Raw genomic sequence first — 10,253 nt, 5'->3', positions numbered from 1 at the left:
TAAATAAAAACAAAAGTTTTAGAGACTGAAAAAAATTTGTCCTATTGATTATATATAGCTAAAGAACACTTCTAATATTTAAAATATCAGAAATCACAAACTAATATCAGTACTATGAAATCTATGGAAATATCTTTGTCATTTTTAGTCCTTCTAAAATTGTTCTAAAGGCATATTTACCTTAAGTGTCTAATAAAAATCAGACAAACTTTATGAGTACTTCTGCATTTTGTAAAGCTATTACAAAGCCCTATTATTACATATCTGAAATTTGCCATTTATTTGAAAATTCCACTGATGAGATAGAGCTGAAAATATTTTCCATGAAGAGGCAAAAATCATGATGACTACTATAGAGTTAAATTAGCGTACTTATAGAAAATCACTTAGGTTTCTGAAATAATAACATTGGGAATCTTTTCTTTTCTTTTTTTGGTCATAGCCTTTGGTATTCTACATGGTATAGAATGACCCACAGGGAAATACAGTGCTATTTCGTGAATCTTTTACAAACTTGAAGGATGTATTCAAATTGCCTCCAAACAATTTTATGGCAATGATAAACACATTTCTGCTGATCCAGAGGGATGATCTCAACTTCCCATTTCTTGGCTAAGGAGGATTAACATAAATAAGATGAATATCGTTCCCTGTACATTCCCCCATTGTAGACATGTCTAAAGCTTTATGAAAAATCACGAGACAGAGGCAACTGTTTCGTTTTCCCTGAGGTTATGAGGGGTGGGAATGGAAAGGAAACTTGCAAACAATCATCATTTATAGGATTTCTTTTAAGTGAGGAAAGAGCTGAGAGTGCTATTCTGGTCCATCCCAGAGCCTGTAAATCCACATTCCACATCAGCGGTTCCCAAACTTTGCTGCATAATAAAATCACCTGAATCAAAATTAAAAATAATAATAATAATAATAGTAAAAATCCCCATATGTAGATTGCACCCCCAACAAATTATATCAAAATGCTGCTGGTGGGAGCTAGGCACTGATATTTTTAAAAGACCCCCAGGGAATTCTTCTGTGTGTCCAAATTTGGAAATTATGAGCTTTAATGTGAACTGGGAGAACTCAGTCCTAGGCTCTGCTCTCCTTTGATATGTAACACCAGTTTGCAAACTAAAGTTATTCATACTCAAGCAGACATTTAGGTTAAATTATTTGGGGTTGCCTTCTGACTATGAGTTTCGGCATTTGTTTGAAGTAATATCCAAGTGAAGTGGCAAATCAAAATTTAAAATTAAGATATTTCTATCAGGCAAGATTTCAAACTGTGTGAGCAACAGAACCAAGCCTGCTACAGAAGGCATGACTGGGTGCAAGCAGTTATGAGACTGGCAAGAGAATTAGAATGCTTGGGTTTAGGTAATCATAGAAAATATTTAATGCATGGCTTATTAAGCAATGGGAACTCTGTTTCTAAATATAAATGAGAAGGCTATTCTCCTACACTTTTTAAAAGTAAAATTAATTGTTTTTTTTTTCTTTGTTTTGTTTTGGTTTGTTCTAATTCCAGGATCCCTCAAGGTTTATGATAAATGATTCCCAATCTGGTGATGGTGTGAGAAGTGCTAGTTATTGGAAGGGCTTTGATCAGTTGTGCTTCATCTCTAAAGACAGTTAAGCAATGTGTAAATGTTTCCTGATAGTTTTATGAAAATTACATGAGGTAAACACAGAAATTGTACTTCTGTCAAGATGATCTTAGGTAACCTAATACCATGTAATTTATTTGTTTACGTGATTATTTTTGGTTATTTAAAAAATAAGGCCAGGAGCACCTGGGTGGCTTAGTCAGTAACGTCTGCCTTCTGCTCAGGTCATGAGATCGAGCCCCACATGGGGCCCCCTGTTCAGCAGGGAGTCTGCTTCTCCCTCTCTCACTCCCCCTGCTTGTGGTCCCTCTCTCAAATAAATAAAATCTTTTTAAAAAATAAAAAATAAGGCCAACTCTGTGTCCTTCTCCTTCTTTAAGAGCCCCACAAGTAAGTTCACAAGGCTTTTCCCTCAGAAATAGTTAAGACACTGAAAGTTTTAAAAAATAAATTATTTCAAGCAAGCCTCAACTACTGTCCGGCAGATGAAAGAAAGAAATTAGAAAACATTCTACACCAAAAAACTTGATAAATAGGTGGAAATGCTTCCAAAAATGCAGGACTTCACCATTGGATTCCTACAATATAGAAATCACGACAACACTTTGATTCATATTTTTGAAGAAAAGCAGAAAAGTTAAACTACTGAAAGCATTTTTTAAAAAACTTTTCCCAATAATTCAAATGTAGATTATGTCCACTACCACATTAGCCTGGCCAGAACTTTAAGTTTGATCACCCCCCTGCCATCCAACTAGAAGTTTACATGCTCCCATTTTGAAATATTCCTAGAAAGATGAGGTGTAGATACTTTCTTGACTTACATTTTATTGCTTAGCTGAAGCTCTTTGCATAGTTATTCAAATAGATTACCTTTTATATGCTGAACTGTGCATGAAGGCAAGATATTATTTTTCCTGCTGGTGACACAGTATAGAATGCATATCAAGATAAAGTAGAGGGAGATTGTGTTTTTCTGTAATTTTCATGATTCTGCCTACAGCTATTTAGAAAATAGGAAAGAAATGGGTTTTGTAAACCTATGCAGTTTTAGAAAGGCAGGCTGTTGCTATACTTTCTTGAAAATTAACTTTCAATAGGTAGTAGTAGTATTAAAAGGAAAGGGAATTTGGGCAAAAGGGGACATTAAATATAAAAATAGTAATTAAGCATTTTACATTCTTTGCCTTACATTTCATCACTATTAATATCAAGTCCTGATAGAGAATTAAACTCTTATCCACACAACCAGCGGTATTGGATTGCATTATACACACCAGCTTATCCTATGTACTCACAAACACCCTGTTCAATGAGCTGACTTCTGTGTGGGTGTGTGCGTGTGTGCATTGCAGCAATATACCTCTCCTTCCACAAATAATTGGCTTTTAATTTCTTTCACCTTGACTTTTTCTCCCCTCTGTGATGTTAGGTGAATTTTAGAAAATGCTAAGCATCAATTCAGAGTAATTAAAATATTTTGCTATCTCGTTAAAAATTTGGTAACCTGATTATATTTTTTATTTAAATTGTTTTATTAATTTATTCATCAGAGAGAGAAAGAGCAAGCACAAGCAGGAGGAGAGGCAGGCAGAGGGAGGCGGACTCCCCACTGGGCAAGGAGCCCATCATGGGGCTTGATCCCAGGACTCAAATAGTTTGAGGGGATTCCTCAAAATCACAGTGAGTGAGTGGCCAAGTCCATACCATAAACAAAGTGTGTCTTGCTCCAATATCTTTGCAATTGTCTCATCTGCAACTGATTAGGAAGAGGTTTAAGAAATCTTCAGTTCACATTGTTTACCCTAAGGTAGTGCCTAAACAGGTTTTCTTCCAAAAGTTTAGCTTGACTCTAGAAATCTACATACTCAGGTATAGATCCTTCTTTGAAAAGTTCTCTACAGCTACTTTCTGGGTTCTCTACATCTTTTGTCATTAACTCTTCCATAGACAGAGGGCTATGAGGCCTAATGAAATGCTTACCATTTAAGTTGCTTTCAAAGAAACTTTCTGGATATTTAAAATGTGGCAAACCATCCTCTGATGGATTCCTGTCCCTTAACTTATAAATAATGAAGGGTCTTTAATCACAAAGCTTAATGATTAAAATAGTAACCTCCAGGCATGCTTCTAAGGTCTTCACATACATTCATTTATTTAATTTTAGGAGCAAATTTATAAAACAGGTGTTATTTATCATTTTTATTTTAACAGAAAAGAAAATGAGCCAAATCATGATTCTGTAACCAGCCCAAGGTCACATCACCGTTAGTGGACAGGACCTGAAAGAAGAAACAAAAGAGTTTTTTACCTTCTTCAGTCACAAACAGTACTCACCTTTTCCTCCAGCCAAGTGCAAGTAAGTGCGGGTGTCTACCTTGCTCAGACTTGTTATAATTTGACTGAGAACAGAAGAGACTTAATTGTCCTGTCTTGGAATCCCAGGAAGGTAACAATTTCATACATCTACTTTGGAAACACAAGCAGGGACTACTGCCCCCTTTTGCCATCAGATTCTGAGATGTTAAATTGAGAGAAAGATGCTGCACACTTGATAACCAAAGGTGTGAGTTTTGAGAAACAGAATTGCAGGCAATTTTTAGGAAACTGCAAAATGCAAATCAAGACACAATATGCCATATATTATAAAAAAGTATATGGATCTGCCCATGATAATAATTATAATTTTATAGTCAAAGATGGAGAAACTACCAAGTAAACCGGAGCTTACCTCAATAATTCTTTGAAATGTATTTCTTCGGTCTCAATAACATTTATGGATTCACTTATTCAGTCCAATAGTCTTGAAATGGTTAGCTTTAAAACATTGCTATTTATACCCATGCACACACATTTCTACCTGTCTGAAATACATTAAAATAAAAAAAGCAGCAGTGCAATGTATTTTATTTTAAATAGAATGAGCCGTTTGAAAATTCAAAGAGTAACCAGAAACAAAACAAAGCAAAAAGCAGTCCCCCAAATACCAGTAATCTTCTTACTTGACTTTGAGATCACCTGAAACACAGTGAGAAGGGCCTGAAAAGGCCTGCCATGATGGAGTTCGATGTGCATATTTACATCCAAGTTATGAATCTCGAAAATGAAACAGAACATAGGAGCAATGTTGACCCAACCATAGTCATATGGTTTCAACTCTAGATGTTTGGTTCTAGTCCTGTGGCTGACAGTTCAGGTCGAGCAAACCCGAGATAATAACATTATCTAACATTATCCACACAGTGCTAAGCCAACAAAATTAAAATAGAGAAATCAAAATTTACTGTACCCCAGAGCACTGCTGAACAAGGAAACATCCTTTACTCCTGCCAAAGTTACAGTTGTTCAAGTTAAGCAGCTTACATGTGTGCAGGTCCCATAACCTAGGGGCCAACATACAGAATTCTTGATGACTGAGAAACTCCAGGTGGGCTGTAAGCACAGAAAAATGGTATGTAGTTTGGAGAGTAGAGGGTGTGATTTAGAGTTTATGGGATTAGGATACCTTTTAGGTAACATGCTGCAAGATTGTAGGGAGCTTTAGAAGCTACAAAACGAAAAACAGGAAAACACCTTGGATTTGATCCTTTGTTTGACAGGAAGCCACAAAGTGAAAGCAAAGTGGAGGGATTCTTAGATAATGTCCAAATCAGGACACTTGAAAAGTCATGAGGATATTAGGAACTACCAATCCAGATCAGAAGAAAATATACCAAAATCATGAGTAAATAAGAAACTATCAATATCTTTTGCCACGCACATTTATTTAGAACTTGCTAGGCTAACCGAAAATTGTACAGAAGTTGGCAAGATGATAGCATCTCCAATTCAACTCAAAAAAATAAAATCATCATAATTGGAATTTAAAACTTGCTTTATATTATTTAAATCTCATTTGTCTGCCTAATTTTATATGGTCTTCATAAAACTGCTGTTATGGAAAAAGAAGGCAGATATATCCAGTCTGACGAATAAGAAGACGGAGTTTCATAGATTTGAATTGTTCTGTGAAAGTTAAGGAATCAATAAATGATGAAACCGGGGCTAATATTTCTACAAATGAGAGCTTCTCAATTTCCCCTCCAAACTGGTTCTCAATTTGTCCTCTCCAAGTGTGAAGATTCTCTGTTGATATTACATTTATATGAAGTTACCCATAATAGTAGTTAAAACTTAGTCAAAATTGAGATACTATCAAGCAGGTAAAAGATTGTATTTCAGTTAAACTTCAAATGTATTTTTTTTTTTAGCCCCAATGGCAACTACATCGTTGTTCATTTAGTCAAAATTATTGATTAGTACCTACCATGTGCAAACACTATTTATTCAGCCTCTAGGCAATGCGAGAGAAATATATGGGAAGGAAGCTCCCTTGCAGAAACTCCAGGGCAACAGCTCACACATAGAGAAAATTCGCACCACTATAATAGTAAATTAAGTCTCTATTTATAAAAGAAGGAAAGAAAATAAGAAACGCAATAATATATTAACTCTTAAACGATGGCCAAAGCATGTAATTGAATGCACGTTTCTAGTAGCAGATTTCAGCTCTTATCATTAACGTACTGAATGTGTAAAGGCATCAGATGCAAAGACGTATCAGCCTTCTTCCCAGACTCATGGCTTGGGCAGGTAACAGGGTCTACTGCTGCAGTGGGAGCAGATAACAAAGATAGAGTAAGAATCCTAGAAGCACAGATTTAGCCTATTTAACTGGACTTACACAAACAAGTGATAAAGCATGAAGGTATGCATTTTAAGATTATTAAAGTCAAGAGAACAGGCTAAATACTGAGCATGATATTGTTTTGTGCAAAGGCCACACAGACCTCTTGCTAAGAGAAAGAAGCTATAAGGCCAGGAAAATACGAAAGTGGTTGATTATTTGGTAAAGGATGGGTAGAAAAAATATACAGAAGTTATGGCATTTGCCATATTTTCACTAGCCGGGATGATGATTTGAAATGTTGAAGTTAAAATTGCATATCTGTTTCCCAAGAAAAAAGTTTGTGATCAGTTAATTAAATATAAATATGATGCTTTATCAAATCCAAAATTAAGTGACCCTCCACTGCTGATTTCATTCGGAATTAAGTGTTGGTACAAAGTGTGTGATACTGTGCTCTGGAGGCTCCTGATGGGATTATACATAGTTTTAAGGTCAATAATGATGAAATAAGGTCAATAAAGATGTGTGAGGAATGGCACAGGGCAGCCTCTGGGAAATCTCTGTGACATTGAAAAGAGATACACTTTTGTAGAATGAGAGTGATTAAGGGGCTCAGGTCAGACGATTGGTCTTCATGCCTTAGGTTGGAACCAACTGCTGGAGCATCAGAGCCCCTGGATTGAGGGTCACATGACTTTCAATCACTCAACACAAACGTCTTAACAATCTGAGATGCTGGGGACTGTGCCACGCTTTGCAATAGAAATGTGAGTTGGATAAACTTTCTACTTCCTGTCTGTGAGGAAACATAATTGACAGATAAAGGAACAATGTAAAATACTATATAATATAACTGTGTAAAGAAAAATTAGAGAAGGTTTCCTTTTTCTATTTTTAAGATTCTTTTTTTTTAAGATTTTATTTATTTATTTGACAAAGAGAGATCATAAGCAGGCAGAGAGGCAGTCAGAGAGAGAGGAGGAAGCAGGCTCCTTGCTGAGCAGAGAGCCTGATGCAGGGCTCGATCCCAGGACTCTGAGATCATGACCTGAGCCGAAGGCAGCGGCTTAACCCACTGAACCACCCAGTCTCCCCTATTTTTAAGATTCTATTTATTTATTTTCGAGAGAGAGTGAGAGTGAGTGAGCCCAAGCAGGGGGAAGAGGGATAGAAGGTAAAGTAGATTCCCTACTGAGCAGGGAGTCACACTCAGGATTCAGTCCCAGGACCCTGGGATCATGGCCTGATCCAACAGCAGACGGTTAGCCAACTGAGCCACCCGGGTGCCCTAGAGGTGATTTCCAATTCCAGACACGATGGTGGAGCAAAGCCATGCAGGAATCTACCCACAGTTTCTTCAATAAATAGAAGTCAAAGAAAAATTTTTAAATGTATGTTTAGATGAAAGAATATGTAAATGAGCATGTAAACATATAGATATCATCTTCTACTATACCTCAGAATGCAATGTTTATTAACTAAATGATCTGTTTTGTGTTATAGTTTCCAGAGGGGTATTTAAGTCATTGAAGATGCATAAAAAGTGGAAAAAATGATATCTTGATATCAATTATAAATTGAGGGGGATTATGTGTTTTTCCTCAAACTTAAATTTTTGTTCAGTATTTGTTATTTATTTATTTATTTATTTATTTGTCAGAGAGAGAGAGCACGAGCACAGGCAGACAGAGTGGCAGGCAGAGTCAAAGGGAGAAGCAGGCTCCCGGCGGAGCAAGGAGCCCGATGTGGGACTCGATCCCAGGATGCTGGGATCATGACCTGAGCCAAAGGCAGCTGCTCAACCAACTGAGTCACCCAGGCATCCCTCAGTATTTGTTTTAAAGGCAATTACATATTCTTGCTTTAAGGTATAGGAATAGGAACTATTTTGGCCTGTAAATCTGTGTTGGGTTCAGTAGGTACTAGGAGGAATAAGAGATTCACTTTCCCTCCTCAGAAAACTCATAATGACAAGGGCGTGGTAAAGAACTTGGTATGCCAAAGACACAAATTGTTCAGTCCAGCAGGAGGTGATAATGTGAAGATCACACAGGCATGATCCCAACTGATGATGATATGTTACATAATTGAATGCAATTCTCCAATTAGTGAGGGGCCATTAAAGTCTTTTAAACTGGGAGAAAACATGATCAGACACGTGTTAGAGAAATGACTCTGAAAGTTGTAATTAAGAAGGATTAGAGGAAGAGAAACAGAGTAGAGGATGTGACATTAGTCTAGGTGAGAGGTGATGAAAACCTAATTTAGGGCAGTGGCTGGGAGAATGGTGGTAGATTCCAGAAATATCAAAGAGTTAAAATCCGTTGGATGTAGTGAAGGATTGTTTATGGCCAGATGAGTGAAGTTTGACTCTTTCAGTACTGACTTAAGAGATATGGTTAATGATGATTTAAAGAAGAAAAAACTGAGAAAAGGATAAGGACAAAATTTGGGAAGAAAACATAAAATTTATATTCTAAAATACATTTGTCTTTTAGGTCAGAACTCACAAAAATGTGATAAGTGTTTGTTAGACAGATAATTCGAAAAACAGACAAAAATATCTCCCAAAGAAATGATAAGAGCTAACACGTATTGAGTACTTACTGTATAAGTACTTTCCAAGTATCAATTAACAAATTTAACAACTTTTTAAAAAAGATTTTATTTATTTATTTGACAGACAGAGATCACAAGTAGGCAGAGAGGCAGGCTGAGAGAGGCGGGGGAAAGAGGCGGGGGAAAGAACAGAGAGCCAGATGCTGGACTTGATCCCTGGACCCTAAAATCATGACCTGAGCAGAAGGCAGAGGCTTAGCCCACTGAGCCACCCAGGCGCCCCCAACAACTCTTAGAGTGGGTACTCTTTATATCTATTTTACAGGTAAGATAGGAAGAGGGAAACAGAGAAATTAACTCATTCACCCTTGTTACACCTGTCGTGGCAAGAATTAGTCCCAAGTGGTCTGTCTTCCAACCCTCTGCTGTCGCCTACCATGGCTGCCTCTTCATAACGTAAATGGTAAGAAGACTTCCAGGCTGGCTTACGAAGGTCCACTTTATAATATATTTACTTAACTCTAGATTTACGGACGCTGTCTTGAGTTTGAGAGCTGGAGTAAGGGGTGCTTTCATTATAGAAGAAGAAAAATACTCTTTTCTCTTGTCTAAGCCTGATTTTGAATTAGTCATAATCACATCTCATTTATTTTTGCAGATTACTGTTCCTTAACTTTTTTTTTTTTTTTTTTTTTTTTGGGCCATGCCTTTGCCTCATCAAATAAGATATTGGTAAATAGCCTTTCATTGTTTCTCTCATCAAGTCCAATTTCTTGTGCTTGATTTCAAGTCTCTCTTTACTCTTGCTCTGTTATTTATAACCAGTGATACCTCCTCCTTTCCAACAGCTGGAAGAGCCTGCCTTGGGTACCTCCTGGTCTTGCTTACTAATCAGCTTCTTCCGCCTCCCTTCCTCACACGGGTCTGTGTCTCCATGCTCCTCTGCGGGGTCCCTTGGGCTGTCCCTGCTGCCCTAGCCTATCACAGGAGCAGCCATCCATGCTCTGAAATTAGTTTTCTCCCTCAGCACCTGGTTTACTACCACCTCCACTGCACCCCATTCATCCTTCGGAGCACCTGATCCTCACTACCTTTTAAGAAGAAACCAATTTGAATTAATTTGCACTTCAAGGATTCTAAAATATTTATAGAGTGTCTACTGAGTGCCAGAAACGGCTCAGTCCCAAAGGACGTAAAACAAAGATTTCCATTTGGCTTCTGCCCTCCACGAGTACTTGATCCAGTGGGAGAGACACACATACAAATAATCTGACAGAGCGCAGTGGGAGAACCACAGCACAACAGCATAAGCAAAGCACCAGGAAGGATGATTCTGGCTCCTTGGTGTCAGGAAGTGAAGACTTGGAGAAAGGAACTTTTGAGATGCGTCTTGAAGAGAGGAATATCCCCCACTTGGA

This window comes from Mustela lutreola, chromosome 6 (assembly GCF_030435805.1).
Source record: "Mustela lutreola isolate mMusLut2 chromosome 6, mMusLut2.pri, whole genome shotgun sequence".
Lineage (NCBI taxonomy): Eukaryota > Metazoa > Chordata > Mammalia > Carnivora > Mustelidae > Mustela > Mustela lutreola.
This window is presented reverse-complemented; position numbering follows the sequence as displayed.